The 20,935-nt window shown below is 43.6% G+C and overlaps 2 protein-coding genes across 3 annotated transcripts in view; both read right to left on the bottom strand.

Annotated features, from left to right (window-relative positions):
* LOC306874658 (NLR family CARD domain-containing protein 3-like) overlaps positions 1–19,749 on the bottom strand; it is a gene marked incomplete at its 3' end in the record, with an annotated part of 195,623 nt that extends 175,874 nt beyond the window's left edge. The window contains exons 1-2 of one of the 2 annotated variants that reach the window (XM_079424853.1): positions 19,667–19,749; positions 19,235–19,407 (exon numbers count right to left, since the gene is read on the bottom strand). The remainder of the gene's footprint in view (positions 1–19,234; positions 19,408–19,666) is intronic. The other variant, XM_079424852.1, reaches the window with a different exon arrangement.
* The window catches only part of LOC306874651 (NLR family CARD domain-containing protein 3-like), a 311,376-nt gene that overhangs the window by 213,270 nt on the left and 77,171 nt on the right, over positions 1–20,935 (bottom strand). The window lies entirely within an intron of this gene.

The raw sequence follows: 20,935 nt of genomic DNA, 5'->3' as shown, positions 1-20,935 counted from the left end.
AAACTGTTTTACGTAATCGCAAAACAGCTTATCCGTTCGTTGCGGGAAATGCCAAACTTCATCGACTTTGGCCACGACATAGCTCTTCTCAACCGCTTTTAAAAGTTCGATACTGACCCAACACCCTGAGAGAGCCCTCTCTTCGTCCGTGTGGCTGCAGCTAGTCGTCTGGTTTTCGGTGTGTGCACAGGTGCGACATAAGGGAAACGTGAGTTTTCCTCCGCATCTGTAAGGTAATATAGGGTGATGTAATTTGCGAGGGGGGTACATGATGGCCTTGATAAGTCCGTAATAATTTTCAATCGGTTCAAAATTGTTATGAATGATTTGGGGGTGTCCTACCGGATAGCTTTTCCTAGCCTGACAGAAGGGGTATAAGCTGGTAAAATCAACATAGCTTATTTTCTCCCCGTCGGTCGTTTTGTGATAGAGTTTGTAAGCATTAGTTCTTCCACCAAAAAGTGCATTTCTGGGTTTCAGTCTCTCTGGAGTCGAATAAGTACTCATAAACGCTATCACTGAGGGGTCGGCCTTTTTCATTTTGGCCCATTCACACTCCCAGAAGGTCTCTATTCTCAAGCCGTACGCGTTTTTGCAGAATTTCGACCTTGTCGTCAAACCGTCTTCTGACTTTTAGACGATTTTGATGTCTAGTAGGTTTTCAAACCTCGCTATATCTTGAAGACCAATCTTGTCTTGGTTTGAAAAACCTGCGTTGTTGTGGATGACTGTCGCCCTACTCTCTAATTCACTCTCGGGTAATTGCGGATTGAGAAAACGTGCGAGACAGATAGAAAGACATAAATTATTAATAGCGGGATTTATGGGTGTAAATAAACTCGTCTTTTTTCTTTTAATCACCTGCTGTAATGGTATGTCTGTGAGTTTACGGCACCGACCCCCTCCACCTCGTCTGTTCATAACCACGTCGACTTCGATCTTGACAGAGTCGTCGGCCAATAACTGATCGTCGCTCTGCAAAATTTTTTCTATTTGTTCGGTGAAAAGGTTAACGTCGTAATTATTACCGGGTGTTAAAATGGCGTTAACGGGTGACTTAAGGCTTTCACCACTCAGTATTAAATTAATAACGCCGGAGTCACCGCCAATACGTCTGGCAAACGACACTATTTCCTAAATTTTTTTGTGTAGCAAAATGTGATACGTTGCTAAATCAGTAGACCTTATTTTGCACATATTCATATCCCTTCGCAATTCCACACTGTTAAATCGAGGCCTAGGTATTACGCGGTATCCATTTATGGTTCCACCATGTCGTATCAGATGGTTGATGTCTAATTGACTTGGTTCTGCCGTGTCTGAAGGCCGTGGTTCATGGTTATTAGCCCTAGCGCTAGTCGATGGACGTGCGGGATCAGAAGGGGGTTCGGCATGGGAAGTTGACGGACGCTCTGCGTCGTTATCACCCGGAAGGTCGAACAATGAACGCATAGCATTACCGTATGGATCTGGGGTACTGTCGGAATTGGTTAATGCACCGCCGCTCTTTACGCTGTTTTGCAGTAACTGCTGGGGATGTCTATTTATCGCAGACTGCAAAAGAATGCACAAATCAACATTTAGACTTTTCTCTATTTCCATTTCTAATTGTTGCAAATCGTAACTATTTGGTGCCTGATCATAATTAACTGGCAATTCTGCAGAAAGGTTGGGTAGTAATCTATCAGTCGTTGTAATATGTCGCACAAGTTACGGGGTGTCTCTGTGTGCGTTTCGATGGCATTCTGTAACAGGTCTGAAAGAGATTGGTCTGAATGACAGCTATGTACATTTTCAACATCCATTGTATATATAAGCAGACAACCACGATAATATTAAAAAGATATACTATCCCTATGGAGAATGCATATGACTACAAACAAGATGGCGGTCACATACAGAACTACAAAACAAATGGTTATAAATAAAAACTACAAATCAAAATGTTACAAAAAACAATAGAACTACAAATCAAAATGGCCGCATTATACAATTGGCCTACAAACAAGATGGCGGACGCACACAGAACTACAGATCAAAATGGTTACAACATACAGTAGAACTGGATTTGGACAAAGATGGCGGCGCGAACACATCGCGAGGCTCAGCGTCTTACCAGATTTTGGAAAATAGTGTTAATTTACCTGGTTATTTCATTCGTGTTCGCGCGATCCAGTTATGCTACAGCTATAGTAAACAGTCACTTTTGGACATCAACAAACAGTGTTCCAACATAGTTTTAGATCATCCTTTCGACTTCAGCGAACTCCCGCCGGAGCTACTGAGATCACCGCGGACAAGCGGATCACTCGTACCGACCGGAAGTGCTCGGCGTCGGCGTCGAGACCGTAAACAAAGACGGGGAAAGCGTGGAGGGCTGCGTGCTAAGCTAAGGCTAAACCCACATCGACCAGCTCTGCCCAGCATCTTCCTTGCCAATGTACGGTCTCTGATGAACAAGATGGACGAACTAAAGATCTGGACCCTCACACAGAAACGGCTTATGGACTGTAATGTTATGTTCTTCACTGAAACATGGCTCTGCAACGATGTCCCAAACAGCGTGGTGCATATGGATGGACGCTCTCTCTTCAGGGCTGACAGAGTAGCAGCAACCTCTGGTAAAAACAAGGGTGGTGGAGTATGCATTTATGTAAATAAATCATGGTGTAAAGACTCTGTCATTGTTGATACCTACTGCTCTGCTGATCTGGAGTTCCTGATTATCAAGTGCAGGCCATTCTATCTACCACGTGAGTTCACTTGCATTGTTGCTGCTGCAGTTTATGTACCTCCGGACGCTAATGCTAACGCGGCTATGAAAGAACTCTGTGCTGCTATTAGCAAATTACAAACCCTGCACCCGGATGGAGCCTTTATTGTTGCTGGGGACTTCAATCACTGTACTCTTAGATCTGTTCTCCCTAAATTTAATCAAAATGTCTCCTGCACTACAAGGGGACATAAAACATTGGACCACGTTTATACTAATGTGAGTGATGCCTACAAAGTCACACCCCTCCCCCACCTGGGTCAGTCTGATCACCTCTCTTTGTTCCTGCTCCCCAAGTATACCCCGGTCATCAAATGTGTGAAACCTACAACAAGGACTGTTAAAATCTGGCTGGAAGGTGCTGACTCCACTCTTCAACATCAATTCCAGCACACAGACTGGAGTGAGTTTGCTGCCCAGACCACCACAAACTCTCAGATTAACATTGACACTTACACCAACTCTGTCATGGAGCACATCAACAGATGTGTGAGAAGAGTGACTACACACAAAAAAATAAAAATCTTCCCCAATCAGAAGCCCTGGATGAACAGAGTGGTTCGCCTCCTGCTCAAAGCAAGAGATGCAGCCTTCAGGTCTGGAGACCAGGAGGCTTATAGCTCAGCCAGAGCCAACCTGAGGAAGGGTATCCGCCAGGCCAAACTCACACACAAACAGAAGATTGAAGAACACTTCAATTCTTCAGACCCCCGGCGTATGTGGCAAGGCATACAATCTATCACAGATTACAAACCACCTAACTCTGTGCCCCCCTCCAGCTCTGCCTCCCTCCCAGGCGAGCTCAATCACTTTTATGCTCGTTTTGATCAAAATAATAAGGAGATCTCACTCAAAGCTGAGCATCAACCCAGTGAACTGCCTCTCACTCTCTCCAAATCAGATCTTTACTCCACTCTGCGTAAGGTGAATGCACGGAAGGCAGCTGGCCCTGACGGAATACCTGGTCGTGTGCTTAAAGCCTGTGCGGAGCAGCTAGCTGGGGTCTTCACGGACATTTTCAATCTGTCCCTGGCCCAAACAACTGTCCCCACTATCTTCAAAACCTCCACCATCGTACCAGTACCGAAACACTCCACTGCCTCGGTCCCTAATGACTTCCGTCCTGTTGCACTCACCCCCATCATTGCCAAGTGTTTTGAGAAACTGGTTGCATCCCACCTAAAATCCTGTCTCCCTGCTACACTGGACCCATTCCAATTTGCCTATCGCCACAATAGGTCAACAGAGGACGCCATCTCAACAGCACTTCACTCTGCCCTCACCCACCTGGACAGTCAAAACACACATGTGAGAATGCTGTTCATGGACTTCAGTTCTGCATTTAATACAGTAGTCCCCTCCAAGCTGATCTCCAAGCTCAGCCAGCTTGGAATCAGCACACCCATCTGCAATTGGATTCTAGATTTTCTGACTAACAGACCTCAGTCCGTCAAGTTAGATAACCTCTCCTCCTCCATCATCACCCTGAACACCGGCGTGCCACAGGGCTGCGCACTGAGCCCTCTCTTGTACTCCCTCTTCACCCATGACTGTGTTCCTGTTTATGGCTCCAACACCATCATCAAATTTGCAGATGACACCACGGTGGTAGGTCTGATCAAGGATGACGATGAGTCAGCCTACAGGGATGAGGTGCAGCACCTGGCTGTGTGGTGTGCCACCAATAATCTACAACTAAACACCCAGAAGACAAAGGAGATCATTGTGGACTTCAGGCGGACTAGGAGTCATGCACACACACCCATCTACATCAACGGAGCTGAAGTGGAGCGTGTGTCGAGTTTCAAGTTCCTTGGCATCCACATCTCTGATGACCTCACCTGGTCCCACAACACCTCCACTCTGGTCAAAAAGGCACAGCAGCGCTTTTACTTCTTAAGGAGCCTTAAGAAAGTTCACCTGAATCCCAGGATCCTTGTGGAATCCTTGTGGCACCCAGTTAACTTCCATTGAGAACATTTATCATAAGCGCTGTCTGGGCAGGGCAAGAAACATCATCAAGGATGCCTCTCACCCTAACCATGGACTTTTCACCCTCCTTCCATCCGGCAGGCGTTACAGGTGCCTACGCTCTCGCACTAGTAGGCTCAGGAAGAGCTTCTTCCCCGAGGCTGTAACACTTCTGAACGCCACACCACCAATCTAACCTGCACCTGCTTATTACTGCACTGGTCACAGTACTTTACACACATGCATTTGCACTACTCATATTTTGCACAGACTGCACATTGTTAAAGTTATTACACTATAAACTGTCTAAAGTTGTTACTGTACAAGCACAGTAAACTATTTCTATAAAATATTGCACTACTGCTATTTTGCATAGAATACATTGTTCTATCAATACTTTGCACACTCATCCAGCTGTATTTATTTATTACCACTGTTCTCACGTTTCTGCTGTTCATAATGTGTATATATAATCTGTAATCTATATAATCTACATTGCTCTGTTCATAATGTACATACAATCCCTACATTGCATTCCTATTTATATTCTGTATATACTCTGCTCAATACTGTATATAGCAATTCCACTGTATATTCTGTAAATCATATCTTCACTTACTCTGCACTTATATGTATATAAAACACTATATTCTTGCACTTCTGGTTAGATGCTAACTGCATTTCATTAGCTCTGTACTTGTACTCTGCATAAATGACAATAAAGTTGAATCTAATCTAATCTAAAAACTACAAATAAAAATGGCCGCCTTATACAATTTGCCTACAAACAAGATGGCGAACGCATACAGAACTACAAATCAAAATGGTTACAACATACAGTAGAACTACAAATCAAAATGGCCGCCTTATACAATTTGCCTACAAACAAGATGGCGGACACATACAGACCTACAGATCGAAATGGTTACAACACAATAGAACTACAAATCAAAATGGCCACCGTATACTATTTGCCTACAAACAATATGGCGGACGCATAAAGAACTACAAATCAAAATGGTTACAACATACAGTAGAACTACAAATCCAAATGGCCGCTTTATACAATTTGCCTACAAACAAGATGGCGGAAGCATACAGAACTACAAATCAAAATGGTTACATAAGAACTACAAATCAAAATGGCCGTCTTATACAATTTGCCTACAAACAAGATGACTACAGGATCATAGAAATATAGAGACCGGTTACAGAGACGTTCAAAGTGAAATATAGAGACCGGTTACAGAGACGTTCAAAGTTAGAAAATGATAGCAAACACCATAAGAAATACAAAAGACATTAGATTCTACAAAATGTCCACAGGATCATAGAAATATAGAGACTGGTTACAGAGCAACCTCTATCGAGGTTGTAAACTGCTATTGATCGAGCATAACAGATTAACAATCTGTGTTTCCAGTGCATTGTGAACACTTACAAAATTCTCAACCACATGTGCTTGCAAACCATGGAAACGTGTCTCTGCCATCTGATGCTGCTGATATAAAACCTGTAGGAACAATTCTTACATACACACATACACACACAATTTCCAGACTGCTTGACGCCTCCTGGACGGCCCTCCCTTAAATCTCCTGAGACCAGAAAAACATATATTTTGGGTTTTTGAGAGCCCTTGTCATTTGGAGGAACTCCACAGAAAAACCCTCCCTAACTGCTCACCATTAAGTCGCAGTAAATTCAATGCTTACATTGACACTGTGAACGACATCATATGGGCTCCTCTGTCACACCAACTGACAACTGCAGTCAACCTCAAGAACCTCCAATCTGGTCAAACCATGCCCGATGCATGCGCTATGATCACGGAGCAAGAAGCCATCATACCTGCCTACAGCAAGAGTGTCAGCGTCCACCTCAACATGCGACCTGGCCAAACTCTCCACAGAAAGCTAAGCTTCTTCCAACCTTCCAGGACCTGCCTGAAACTGGGACTGACCCTGGAAGCCACACCTCTCATCGAAGTGTCATCTCGTGCTGTGTATGTGTTATTCAACAACTGTACGGCCCAAGACATCCACGTTCCCAAAGCCAATCACCTGGGATGGCTCATCAGCCAGACATTCCATGACTTTGAACTGATGGTACCTGTCATAGGCCCTATACCAGCACATCTAATGCCAGACGAACACGAATACGACGACACCGTAATGTTCACAAAACCTCATGGAATCATTGCCATCACTTCCATTCTGCCGGTGTCCAGAGAAAGCGTCTGTCGATCAGAACTAACAGATGACACTCATCTCGCTGTCTATGCTGTCTCAACACAGCCTGCGACGGAATCACCTCCACAGGTGAACACCGGTGTCCAACGCCCCTCACATGACTTAACTGCAGAAGAACCCTACACCGGGTTCAACGCACAAATTCAGCAGATCCTGAGTGAGGCGGATGCCCTTCACAACGAAGTGGATCGCCAAGGACTCAAAGACATTCTGCACAAATACAGAGACTCTTTCGCAAAGGATTCTCTGGATTGTGGACTGACCAACATCCACACGGTGCGCATCCCGACAAACCCGAATGCGCCACCCACATTTGTGCGACAATACAAGATTCCAATAGCGTCATATGAGCCAGTGCAAGAAATTGTTGACTCCATGCTGGAAAAGGGGGTCATCCGGCCCTGCAACAGCACATACTCTGCCCCGATATGGCCAGTCCTAAAACCTAACGGCAAATGGCGGCCCACCATCGACTATCGCAAGTTGAATCAACAAGTACCACTGTCACGATGGCCTATGACCCAATTGGATCAAGAAATTCCAAAAATCAAAGGCTCGACGATCCTGTCAACACTGGACGTCGCCTCCGGGTTCTGGATGATCCCTGTCCACCCCGATGACCAACACAAGCTAGCATTCACCTTTGGCAATCGACAGTACACCTTCACACGGTGTCAAACAGCGCCTGTGCTCTGCCCCGTGTCTAGCTTACCCAGATCCCGGAAAAGAATTTTACTTGGATGCTGGATTCTCCAATCATTGCCTCAGCGCAGGCCTATACCAGCTCCATGACAAAGACAAGCGAGTGGTCGCTTATGCCAGCAAAACGCTGCTTTCCCCAGAATGCAAGTACTCAGACTGCGAAAAAGCTTTACTTTGCACTGTGTGGGCTATCCAGCGTTTCTCGAATTACATCGGTGCACAGAAAGTCATCATCGAGACTTGTCACCAACCTGTCACCTTCCTCAACAGTCAACGCATCAGAGATGGCGTGGTGACCAACGCACGCATAGCTACCTGGCTAATGACACTCCAAGGACGGGACGTTGAGGCACGATACGCCCAAAACTACAAATCATCATTGGGCAACGGGCTAGCAGCCTGCCAAAACTGTTCAACGGACACGCTGCACACACCAGCGGAACCCAAAGAACCACCACAACCTCAAATGACGAATCACAGGTACTTCGAGGAGAATGTGTGTGAAGGAATGCCCACAGCATATGTCGATGGATCCTCCTACAACCACAAGGGCAACTTACAATCCCTCCCACCCAACCCAACGGTGGCAGCCATAACCCGCCGCCAGCACGCCACTGGCGTTCATACCCCCACCCCCTCCCTCGTTACCCTATCACCTCAGTTCGCTACTGACGATCTGCTCACCCTCCAAACAGCGGCTCCCACTCTGAGAACTATTGCGGCTCACATAGCCGACCCATTATCTCATCCTATTTCCACTTCCGACCTAACTGCGTCCTCTGAGCTCCGCACGCTCCACTCAATCAAGCACATGCTGCATCTGAGAGACGGTGTTCTCACATATGTCCCTGAGCCTCTCACTGCGCCAAAGCTCGTAGTGCCTCACGGCCAAAGGGGGATTTTGCTGACACACGCACACGATGCACCATGCACTGGACACCACGGTGCCAAGGCCACATACGAAACCCTCAAGCAAGTAGTATACTGGCCTGGCATGCAGCAGGATGTAGCGGAATACGTAAAAGGATGCCTGGTGTGTTGCCAGTTCCAACCGGCAAACCCAAACCACCGAGCCCCACTGCAAAGAAAGGGAATGACTTTCCCATGGTCGGACCTCCAAATAGACTGGGTAGGACCCCTGCCACGGTCAACATGGGGTAACAAATACTTCCTCACCGTGGTCTGCGAATTCACAAAGTGGATAGAATGTCTCCCAGCTCCCAACGATACAGCAGAAACAACAGCCTGCCTGTTAATGAAGTGAAGTGAAGTGAAGTGACATTCAGCCAAGTATGGTGACCCATACTCGGAATTCGTGCTCTGCATTTAACCCATCACGCGTGCACACACACAGCAGTGAACACACACACACCGTGAACATACACCCGGAGCAGTGGGCAGCCATTTTATGCTGCAGCGCCCGGGGAGCAGTTGGGGGTTCGGTGCCTTGCTCAAGGGCACCTCAGTTGTGGTATTGAGGGTGGAGAGAGCGCTGGACATTCACTCCCCCCACCTACAGTTCCTGCCGGCCGGAGACTCGAACCCGCAACCTTTGGATCACAAGTCCAACTCTCTAACCATTAGGCCACGACTTCATCTTCTCAAGATTTGGACTGCCTTTAAGGGTCAACTCTGACCGTGGAACCCACTTCACCGCTGCAATCATGCAGGAAGTGTGGAAACTCCTGCGCATACAGGCCAAGCTCCACATAAGTTTCCAACCAATGTCCTCAGGGCAAGTCGAACGTGGTAACCGAACAGTGGTCAGCATGTTAAAGAAGTATGTGTCCGCTAATCAAAAGGATTGGGATATCAAACTTCCACTGGTATTGATGGCCGCTCGAGCCACCCCTCACCGGTCCACCGGAGTACCCCCGTTCACGTTGATGACAGAGAGAAACATGATGCTACCGCTGCACCTGCTGTACCAACCCGGTGACCTGAACCTTGTCACCGCCTACACCAGTACCTGGAAGAGTTGCATCAGCACCTGAGAGCGACTTTCGCCTTCGCGCAACAGCAACTGCAGCGAAGCGCAGAAGGTCGTAAAGCCTACTACGACCAAAAGTCCTCTCACCATGAGCTCAGCGTTGGAGACAAAGTGTGGTACTACCGCTTTGCCCAACCAAAGCAGAACACTTCCCATCGCCTGGCAAAAAAGTTCTTACCTCGCTGGACAGGACCCCATGAGATAGTAGACAAGCTCTCACCTGTCGCCTACCGAATCAAAATCAGCCAAGGGCGCAGCGAGCCAATACTTCGATGGGTCCATCGAAACCAGATAAAGAGGCACCAGAGCTCCAGCCGACTGGCAAAGGGGGAACATCAAACCCACTGACACAGACCGACACCCATACGCTCTACACTATACTAACATAACTTCTGTTGTTTAGGAAACATATAGCGACCTCGCTTAAACACAACACATACACTCTCTCCTCAGCTGCACTACTAGGGCCAACCTCTAGTAGAGAGGAGTTACTCCACACATGTGACACTCGTTTGCGGCCTCACCTCATTCGGTGTCCTTGTGTCTCTTTGTGTATCTCTTTTGTTTGTCGTGTCTCTTTTATGTTTTCCCGTTTTCCTTTTCTCAATCCAATTTCCCTTCTCCTCTAGTCCCCTCATCAGGAAACTCCCTTTACAAATTCCTTAAATCCAGGTCCCGAAATTGAGATTGACTCCCTTTAATAAGTCGTTGTTACTCGTTGTGAGAACCGTGGTCAACCGATCTAGGTGACCGGGCCATTCTCCTCAGTTTAACCATTATCAACGCTAACAACATTTACCGGCTCAAAGATGTGGTGGATGTGGGATTTTGGCAAGGGAACACCTATGTCAAAATCCACACTCCTGAAGTCGTTGCGTATCACGATAACAACGAACAGTTGTATCTGGCCCCAAACCTAAAGATGTGTACGCTCACGAAGGACATTCACTTTCTTTGCCCGAGTAAGCCTTTTATCCGCGATAATACTGAGGGCATCTGCGGCCTAGAATCCCTAAGGCCCGACACTAGCTGCCCGGCTGAAGCGACACCACGTTCTCAAGTTGAGGTAACGCAAGCCGAAATTATCGGAAACCGATGGCTGGTCAACACCCCAGCGCGAACGGCTACCCTCACATACGATCAACACGACACCGCCACACGCATTACCCTACCTAACCAAACTCTATGGATCACGGTCCCTAAGGGCTCGATCCTCCATATTGACGATTTGGCGTTGTACCACCTTACCGACGACGAGTATCAGGCTGAAATCGAAATCTCACCTTTCTTCAAGCAGCACTCCTTCACCCTTGATCCAGAATTAGAAGAAAGGATCAGGGAGGAAGGAACACAGCTGATTGATTTAACCCCCGTTGATACAGCTTTAGAAGCTATCGCTCGCCTTCCACCCGCTGGCGCGCCAATTATTCGGTCTTGGTCTGCCGCTGACACAGCGCTTTGCATCTCTACTATTGTAGGATATGTTGTGACTTTGACCCTGGCCTTCCTCCTACACAAACGAGTGAACGCCGTTCAAGAGTCTTGCAACAAATGCACGTCAGGCATCCCGCGCATTTTCCGACGTGATAAAACTGACCAAGAACCCGAACCGGAGAACTCAACCAACCTGATTGAGATCATGCCTATACCGCCTCGTCGAACCCCGGACAACTAAACCAATCAAAATAACCCCACTTCCAGTAACCCAGTTCTCTTCTCAAGTTTCTAACCTGTACATTCCAAAATTACCCTGCACCAGGATTCAGTCAGTGATGGAGATGTTGTTTGTGCCTTGTGTGTGCCTGTTCTCCCTTCTTCTTGTTCCAGCGCCCGCTAACGTTCACAACGGGAACCTCACCGAGCGAAGGGGGATATGTAGGAACAATTCTTACATACACACACACACAATTTCCAGACCGCTTGACGCCTCCTGGACGGCCCTCCCTTAAATCTCCTGAGACCAGAAAAACATATATTTTAGGTTTTTGAGAGCCCTTGTCATTTGGAGGAACTCCACAGAAAAACCCTCCCTAACTGCTCACCATTAAGTCGCAGTAAATTCAAGGACGATATCGCAAAGGATGACGTGTTTACGATCGACTCGAACTAAAGACAATTTCCAGACTTTTCGAACCAAAGACTTTTACGACCTTGCATAGCAGCACATTCCAGGGAAACGCGCCTTTTCTGTGCGGCTGTGGCTAACAAAGAGAAAGAGAGAACCACACCTTTGAATTAGAAACGAGTTTAAAAGGGAACAAAGTTATACTCGTTTCTGCTACTTAAACAATATACTCGAAAAAAAACACTATAGACAATATAGTTTATACATATATTAAAGGATGTTTTTGTTTGTGACATTTATAAGCTGTGGCATTATTTTAAATCTATGGTAAATCTGTTTCCAGAATGTATAAGTTTACCTGATCACTAGATGTTCAGTTCACCTGCTATTTGTGTCGTTTAGAATTCGGGATGGTTTAATCAATGTATTTAACCAAGTAATATCCTTCGTATTCACATGTATTTTTGGCTATGCAAAGTTACGTGGTGTTTGGTGTCAAACGAACGCTAATTTTATGAATAGTATTATGGTGAATGGAAATGATTTGTTACATATATTATGATTACAATAATGGATGGAAACTTGCTTGCGATAATTTTTTTTATTATGTGATGAATGACTGAACAAGATAATGTATGCAAAACACGCAACTGTGCAGGGCGGGGCTCCGCCCACAGCTACACTTGCGATTGGATCAAACACCCTGCAGGGAAGGAGCCGATTGGACCACGCGCCCAAAGGCGGTCTCAAATTGGCCCGTTAAAACCAGATGCACAACCGAAAGTTTTGGGTTGGAGTTGAAAACAACAGGAGGCCACACACGCCTCGCGAGTCTCTCGTTCTGCTCACGCTGCAAAGCGCTTCTGGCCTCTAACATCACGGAGAAGGCATTGCACAGCGATCAAAGTTAAACTTCTAAGACCTGAATCGACTTCCTGAAAGCTTCACCACGTCAGAACGAGACCCTCCAACTACTGAAGAGCAACCGCGTCACACGACCTACCGAGTAGCCAATCCACACGCGTTCCGTCTCGACCAAAGCAAAGGACGGAAATCACCTCAAGAAAAGACTCTTTGAACTGAAGGAAAGACTGAGTTGAACCGAAAGCAAAAGACAAAGTAAGGCAAAATCTCTTTACTGACTGAAACCGGGATACCTCTCTGTTGTTGTTTAAATATAGCATAGTTCTGTCTATGAGTTTCCTCAGGTTGAAAAGCTAGCATTAAAACCTAAGTCTCTCTCTCTTCAGAGATAAACAACTCGCTCCCATTTGTGTGTATGTTAAATCGTCTGTTTGTGTTGTCTAGTCAGTAGTGTATTAGAGTTAGTGAATAAAACTTTGACTTTATTAAGAAATCTCTTGTCTGTGCTATGAATTTTACATGTCGTAATTATTTGCCAAAAAGATCGCGTTTTACCTACGCTCATGAGTCTGAGAACTAGGTTAACTATTTGGTTATTTTAATCGTTGGCCACGAATTAAATAAACAAAGTGTTAATAGATAACTTGCTAATATCAATGCTTGCTGGACAAGTCGTTGATAAGGTATAAGTTGGACGTTCTGATTAATATCAATTAATCATATGAAGATCAACTCTTAACCCTCTAAGCGCCAAAGTCGCAAAATTGCGACAAGACATCATACTTCATGAAATGGGCTGTAGTTCCTAATCTGGTGTAATGGCTCATTTGTATTCCCTTCCACTAGATGGCAGACATGTAGTACTTCGATTCTAGACCAAAATTGTTCGAGGAAATAGCAGAGTAAGTGAGCTATCGTGTCATTGATGCGGAAGCAATTCAGTTCATAGCGTCTGAGTAAATTGTGAGATTTGTGAGAGAAAATCGCCAAACGGCTAATAAAAAGTTGTACTGTGAGGATGTGTTGCAAATGTCATTCGCCGATTCTGACTCTGAAGGGGAATATTTGCCTTTTGGAAATGACGACCGGCCGTCTAATGATCACGCTTCTCCCGGTACATCTATTTCGCGCAATGGTGCGGCTGCGCAAGGCGCGATCGTTCACAAAGCACAAACAAGTGATCATTTCAACACTTTGCCCAACGGGGATGAGGGTGGCAGGGGTGGACGTGGTCTTAGTGTCCATAGGAGAGCTGTTGCTCTCTGATGATCGGCCAGATTGCGCTGTTTGTTCTGAGCGCGCGCGCTCCAAGGGCCGCCGGCAGACAGTACAGGTGCGGTGTGTGGGGTCGGTCTGTGCGCTGTGCCATGCAATGAGAGCTACCATACTCTCAAGAACTATAAACTGTCACATAGATACCTGATTGGGCAGATAGCTGGTCAACTGATCAAAAAATAGGCACATGTATTTTACTATGGCACAGTAATATAGTAATAATTTACTACTTTCTCCTGTTTTACTGTTGATTTCCTCTTTTCCTGATCATTTGGAATAAGGATAAAAAGACAAAAAACAACAACAACATGCAAATAAGTTCAAACATCCATTCAATATCTATTATTTCCTGAATATTACTGATGAACTGATCAAAAAGTAGGCTACTGTTCACATGCGTTTTACTACTATATAGTATAGTAATATAGTAATAATTTAGTACTTTCTCCTGTTTTATTGTTGGTTTCCTCTTTTCTGATTATTTGGAATGAGGAGAAAAAGACAAAAAAAACAAACAAAAAAATCAAACATCAATTCAATATCTACTATTTCCTAAATATTATGAAATTCAAGAGGGCCGCCCCTGATGACGTCATAATATGCAAATTAGATGAGTATATTTACACCCCACATAAACTTTCGGTCATGCCCAACATTTTTCTAATTTACAGTAGATCTCTATCTTTAAGCCATTTCAAGCCACAAGCTTTTGAAATCTTGATGTCAAAATCCAGCATTTTTTCCAAAAAACCCTGGCGCCTAAAGGGTTAAGAGTGATTCCCTAAAAGCTAAATAATAATAATAAATATTTGTGAAAGGATTCATTTCCTACAAACCTCTTTTATCTCTCGAATTTCGTTATCCTGTCTGTTCATTCGAATATGAATCTTGTTAAAGTAAGCGGACAGTGTTGTACATATTGCAGCATGCTGCTCATTCAGTTTGTTATGAATTGTAGAATGCTGTTCATTGAGCTTGTTGTAAATTTCTTCACGCTGTGAATCGAGTCTGCTAATAATGGCATGTATTAGATACCTATTCGCGCCCTGCTCAACAGTCTGGCGATCTTCCGCTACCGATTCTGCATCTTGGGCATGTTCTTGAAAAGCAAATGGGGTTTGACGTCCTCTTTCTCTCACTCTATGCCCCATGTCACTGCTCCATGACGACCACTCCCACTCCTCCAGCTGGGTCTCGGTCCAATTAGTCACATCATCATTCCTGTCTGAGCGGCTTTCTGAATAAAGTAAACAGAGATTTAAAAATGCTGCAATCTCTTTAAAGATTTTTGTAGCCATGACATAAACACTTTTTTCTTTTTATCAAATAATATGCAAGATTCGCACCTGGATTTATTTCAAACTCGGGGTCTTCGTTGCCAACAGATATGTCGGACTCTGAAGCTGTGTCTATAGAAAAATTCATAAAATTAAAAACCCTGACAAAAAGCTTTAAAGATTTGGTAGTTATGACATAACCACATTTATAATTTTTATCAAATAATATGCAGATGCTCACCTGGTATTATTTCATTCTTCGACGATCTTCACCGTCGATAGAAACGTCAGCCGCTGAACCCGTATCTGCATAAAAAAATAAAAAAATAAAAAAACATTATAAAATAAATAAATAAATAAATAAACCTCTTTAAAGATTTGTAACTATGACGTAAACACATTTTATCAAATAATATGTTAGATTCTCACCAGGCACTAATTTGTTCGTAGGTTCTGTAGTTCTATCTGCATAGAATAAACATAAATTATTGTATTATTAATGTAATAAAAAATATACCTTTCTATTGCGCTTATGTAAATAATACATATCAATATCAAGAGTGTTTAAATGTACATTATCAGATTAATTATCATTATAGACATCTTGAAGATATATAAACCCAAAACGATCTAGCATTTCACATGAAACACAGTATTTATATTAATAGTAATAATAATAATAACACTGATGAAGTTACATTGATCTCTTACCATGGAGGGCCTCTTCTCTGGGAGTTGGAATAATGAGTGCTACATTCCTCTTCTTTTTTTTAAAGGACTATGCAAACTGCTTCTCCGATCGCTAGGTCCTGCCTGATCAGGGGTCTCAATGTCTTCGGTGGTGAGATCGATAATATCTGGATAAAGAAAAAGTAAATAATATCAAATAATTTTTAGCAAAAGATCACCAGTCTCGCGGTCAAACAGAACCTCATCATCAACAGAATTTTAGTCATTACATAATAACTCTGCTTTAACAAGATTGTCAATGTTGTTTCAAAAAGATGAGTATTTTACCGCTTTGTGAACCTTGCTCACTCATCAGTTGTGCAGCCACTATAAATAAAAACAAAAATAATTTCCATTTAAACATTTAAAATGATCGGCGTGCGTATAAGCATATCAAAATATCATAAAAGACTCATGATACTTACATTTATCAGTCTGGCTAAATGCAGCTCGCTCCACATTTAAAAACCCTACAAGGTGCAAACTATTAAAATAGTTTAAATCAATAAGGCACTGTTGAAAAACATAATACACTTTTAAAGAGTATTAACTATATAATTCAAAAGAGTAACATCTGTATTCGAGGAAATAAATAAATAAATATAACTTACCTTTATTGGCCATTGTTTTCCAGAAAAAAAGACAAAAAATTGTCTTTTCAAAATCAAATCTGAAGAGATCCAACCTCAGGGGGGCTTTCGTGTAACTGTTGTGTCCTAAAAGCGTTTATGATATTTAAAGGAACGTACTGCCAATTTTATTACTCCCTGGAGATAGCATCTGCTAAATTGATTAAACAAAAAGATCTTTAAAATATTCGGGGAGCTTTTCGAAATATTTAAACCACTAATGTCATGGATGCTAATATTAACAAAACAAAAAGATATATAACGTGTTGTAATATGTTAATCCGTTGTTTTAAATATTTGGATTTGCTTAAATAGATTTAAGAATAATGTTTTTCGCTGTGGTTCGGTTATTTGTGAGTGTGACCAACAGGGGTCGCTCGTGCTCCATGATAAACCCACCGCACGGCCTCACAAAATAGTTCATTTTTGCATTCGCAAGAAAACACAGATAAATGTATGAGTAATTTTGTTTTAAAAACTACATATTCACAAAATATGCATGTTCCCCTTAATAGTGCAAGGTGAACTCCTCAGAATAGAGTTATAATTTAAATAAATGGCATAATATGATATGCAATTTAAATAATTAAACGCTCATTGTTTAAATATTTTAAATAGCTGTAAATCCACCTCAAAACGACTCTTCCGCTCTGTATCTGAAAATAACAGAGACCGCAAGAAATGTGAAATGTTTAAACCGTATAAAAAAACACCATTCGTAATCCGTTTCTGAAATTCTATAAGGTTTAAGTCGTATCTATGCCACGGATAGAATACCCCATGTGTGAAAACACAATATATTGATAGATGGCGCCTAGTAGATCCTGTGTAAATAGCTTAACAGATGTAAATACACCTAGAACTGTTATTTAAACAAAGTATAGCATTACACTGCCAGAGTCCACGGATCTCATATTTCCATCTGTAAACATGGCTCGGGGGCAAGCATCCTCTCAGAGAGAGAGAGGGAACTTTTTATTAGTCCCATGAGTAAAATTACTTATAAAGCACATTAATTATTTATTTATTTTCTTAGATGTAAAGTTTTCTGTGATGGGTTGTAACATGTATAATTATCTCTGTGTGTGTGTGTGTGAGAGAGAGAGAGAGAGAGAGAATTAAAGTTTAAACACGGCCATTTTTTGTAATCATTTCATTTGAGACTCGCTGTGAAGACATACATTTTCTGTCTTTCCCTGAACCATTTTATTCGTTAAGCTAAACATTTTTTTTTACCCCTTCTCATTGATAGCCTATTTTATTTAAATTATTTGTATTTAATCGACAGAATATGTGTGATCTCTTAATGTCTTTACTTTTTAATATTGTTTGTTCATTAATGTTTTTTCTCACGGTTCCCACAGAGATAAAGAGGGAGAGAGGGGACTTTTTTATTGAGCCCATGAGTAAATTACTTATAAAGCAAATTAATTATTTATTTATTTTCTTAGATGTAAAGTTTTCTGTGATGGGTTGTAACATGTATAATTATCTGTAGATTAAAAAAAAAAACATCAGGATTGTGTGTAATATCACCATTTTAGATGACTATGCAAACGTGTGTGTGTTTGTGTGTGTGTGTGTGTGTGTGTGCGTGTGAGAGAGAGAGAGACAGACAGAATTAAAGTTTAAACATGACCATTTTTGTAATCATTTTATTTGACTCACTGTGAAGACGGTCATTTTCTGTTTTTCCCTGAACCATTTTATTCGTTAAGCTAAACATTTTTTTTTACTCCTTCTCATTGATAGCCTATTTTATTTAAATTATTTTTGTTTAATCAACAGAATATGTGCTAGCGCTGGGTGTGTGTCTTAAAACCGATCTCTTATTGTTTTTTACTTTTTTAATATTGCTTGTCCATTAATGTTTTTTTCTCACGGATCCCACAGAGACAGAGAGAGGGAGAGGGAGAGAGAGAGAGCGCTTTGGAACGCAACCGGACGCGTGCGCAGCAGATGGGGAGGGGTGCGCCACACAGATGTTCCTATGATGAGGAAGTTTTTGCTCCATAAAATCTTCAAAAACATTACTTGACAACTCATTTAAGTTTTTTCCTCCTACCGGACGACATATCTCATCCCCGGATGACTTGGAGTTTCACGCTCGACCGATTTCCACATCTGAAACTCGTTATGATTATTATGAGGTCACAAAGGTCAAAGCCATTAATCATTTTGACTTTTGCTGGCGGACACTAACTACTGACTGCTATGAAAGCCTATCTACAGATTCATATGATTCAGTTGATGAAGACATGTAAATATTTCTATTCCTATTTTTTTATTTTCATGATCTTTTTGTTTTTATATATAACCTGAAGGCCTACCTACATCACAGTATACAACAATGTAGATTGCACTTCTAACAAAACAATGTTTTAGCCAGAGGTGTCCAATCCCACTCCTGGAGGGCCGGTGTCCTGCAGAGTTTGCTGGAGCTAAAAACACAGCAGTCTCTGGCTCCGTGCCAGACAGTGAAGTTGAGCAAACACAGATTTGAATTTAGCACCGAACATCTAATCACACCGGTGTGATCGTTTATCAGAGACAAACATATATTAATCAGCTATTTGTGTCTTTTGGAAGCTGCATTCAAAATCCACTTGACTCAAAGATCTGAGGGGCACGGTTGAAATCGTGTTATTGTAGCATGCATTTATTGTTTCTGAACATTAATAATGTGAAACATATTCAGTTTTCTCACCTCTTGACTGTCTTTATCTGTGTGTGATGTTCTTCAGAGAGATTCATTCTGGAGGCCATGGTTTCATCTAAAAGCAGATACAGATGTTGATACACAGAGTGAGTTATGAATCATCTCAGCAGTTAATTTTCTCAAATCCAGCTCTGTCTCATCAGTCAGTCCTCAGTAATGACCTGCACACATGAAAAACTATTTCATCCTGATATTATTTACACAGAATCACATTATTCACAAACTGCAGAACAAGTTCAGACGAGCACTGTGTTAAAATGAAAGTAAAGCTGGAATCAGACGATTTACAGACTCTGTGTTTTATCTCCTAATGTCATTTTAACTACTTTCAGAATATCTGATCCTGCTGCTGTACTTCACTTTAAATCAGTCTGGATTGAGTTTGGCTATCAAAGATAATTGTGAACTCGTGATACTCACTGTGTTTTTCTCTCTTCATGTAGTTTACTTCCTCATATAACAAAACAGATCCTGCTGGAATAGTTTCACTTTCTCTGTCACCTGACAAGGAGGAGTTTGAGTCTCTTAATAATGATTTGTATTCTTTATTATTTAAAGTTATAACCCCTGCACATAGTTGCACATAGACATTGAGGGCTCTAGGGAGGGGACGAGCTGACACAAGCTTGTGGAGGGTGCCCCTCCCCTGTTTTAAAGCACCCCTGTTTTAAAGCACCTTAGAACAACACACACCAACACTACATTTGAGCGGGTGAGGTGAAGCATGGGGTCTTTTTTTTTTTTTCTTTTATCTCACACCCCTGTTCTCTGTTCTCTGTCCGGGGCCGGGGGCTGTGAGGATGAGCTGGCCGCCCGGTCGGGGTCTGGGCTGGTGGTCTTCTCTGCTGCTGCGGGGACCGGGGTGGTCTTCCTGTCCCCACGCCAGAGCGAAGGGGGTTCAGCTCCGGGATCGGGCGCTGATTACCCCTCTGGGGGTGGTGGTGCCTGGATCTAGGAGTATAGAGTGCATATAGGGAGTGTGAGTGTGGGTACCATGTCCATTTTTGTGTGTCTACATGTGGGGCGAGGGTGAGAATATTCGTTGCGTGCATGAGGGTGGGAACGTATGCTTGTGTATATGTGTGCTTGTTCGTCTACGTCTATGTGTCAGGTCGGGCCTTAGACTCCACCTCACTCATCATCTCAGTCGACCCCCACCCCACCACCATGCCCTGCCGGTGGAGGATGCCGCCGGTGCGTTGGTGGTTTCTCGCGCCGGGGCAGGATGCTCGCGTGAGCGCTGGCCCACTCTCGGCGGTCGCTTGGCGGGGCCTGGCCCTACTGGCCTTGCTGGGCCCCGGTTGGGGGGTGGGGGGCCCTTGGATCTCCGGGCCCAGGGCTCGGTCTGCCCTGGTGTGGTCGGCTGCCGGCGGAGCCTGCGGGCTTGCCGCCACGGCACCCTGGGGTGTCTATACTGTGGCTGTCGGATGTCCCACCTTCGGGCTCTCCTCTGCCCTTTTCTGGGTGGGGGCCGCAGTTGTCCCTGCGGTGGTTCCCCTGGGGGTCCCGTGCCCTGGGGGGCCTCCGGATGTTTGGGGCCTGGGTCTCTTCCATGCCTGCTTCATGCCTTGCGGGATGGGGCTGTTGTTCCCCACACACACACTATTAAACATTTACATGGAGGAACCTTATGAACACAAGCGCGCTCACACACACAGGTGTACACTCAAGCATTCACATTGGTGTAAA

The sequence above is a fragment of the Barbus barbus genome (assembly GCF_936440315.1).
Source record: "Barbus barbus genome assembly, chromosome: 9".
Taxonomy (NCBI): domain Eukaryota; kingdom Metazoa; phylum Chordata; class Actinopteri; order Cypriniformes; family Cyprinidae; genus Barbus; species Barbus barbus.
This window is presented reverse-complemented; position numbering and strand designations above follow the sequence as displayed.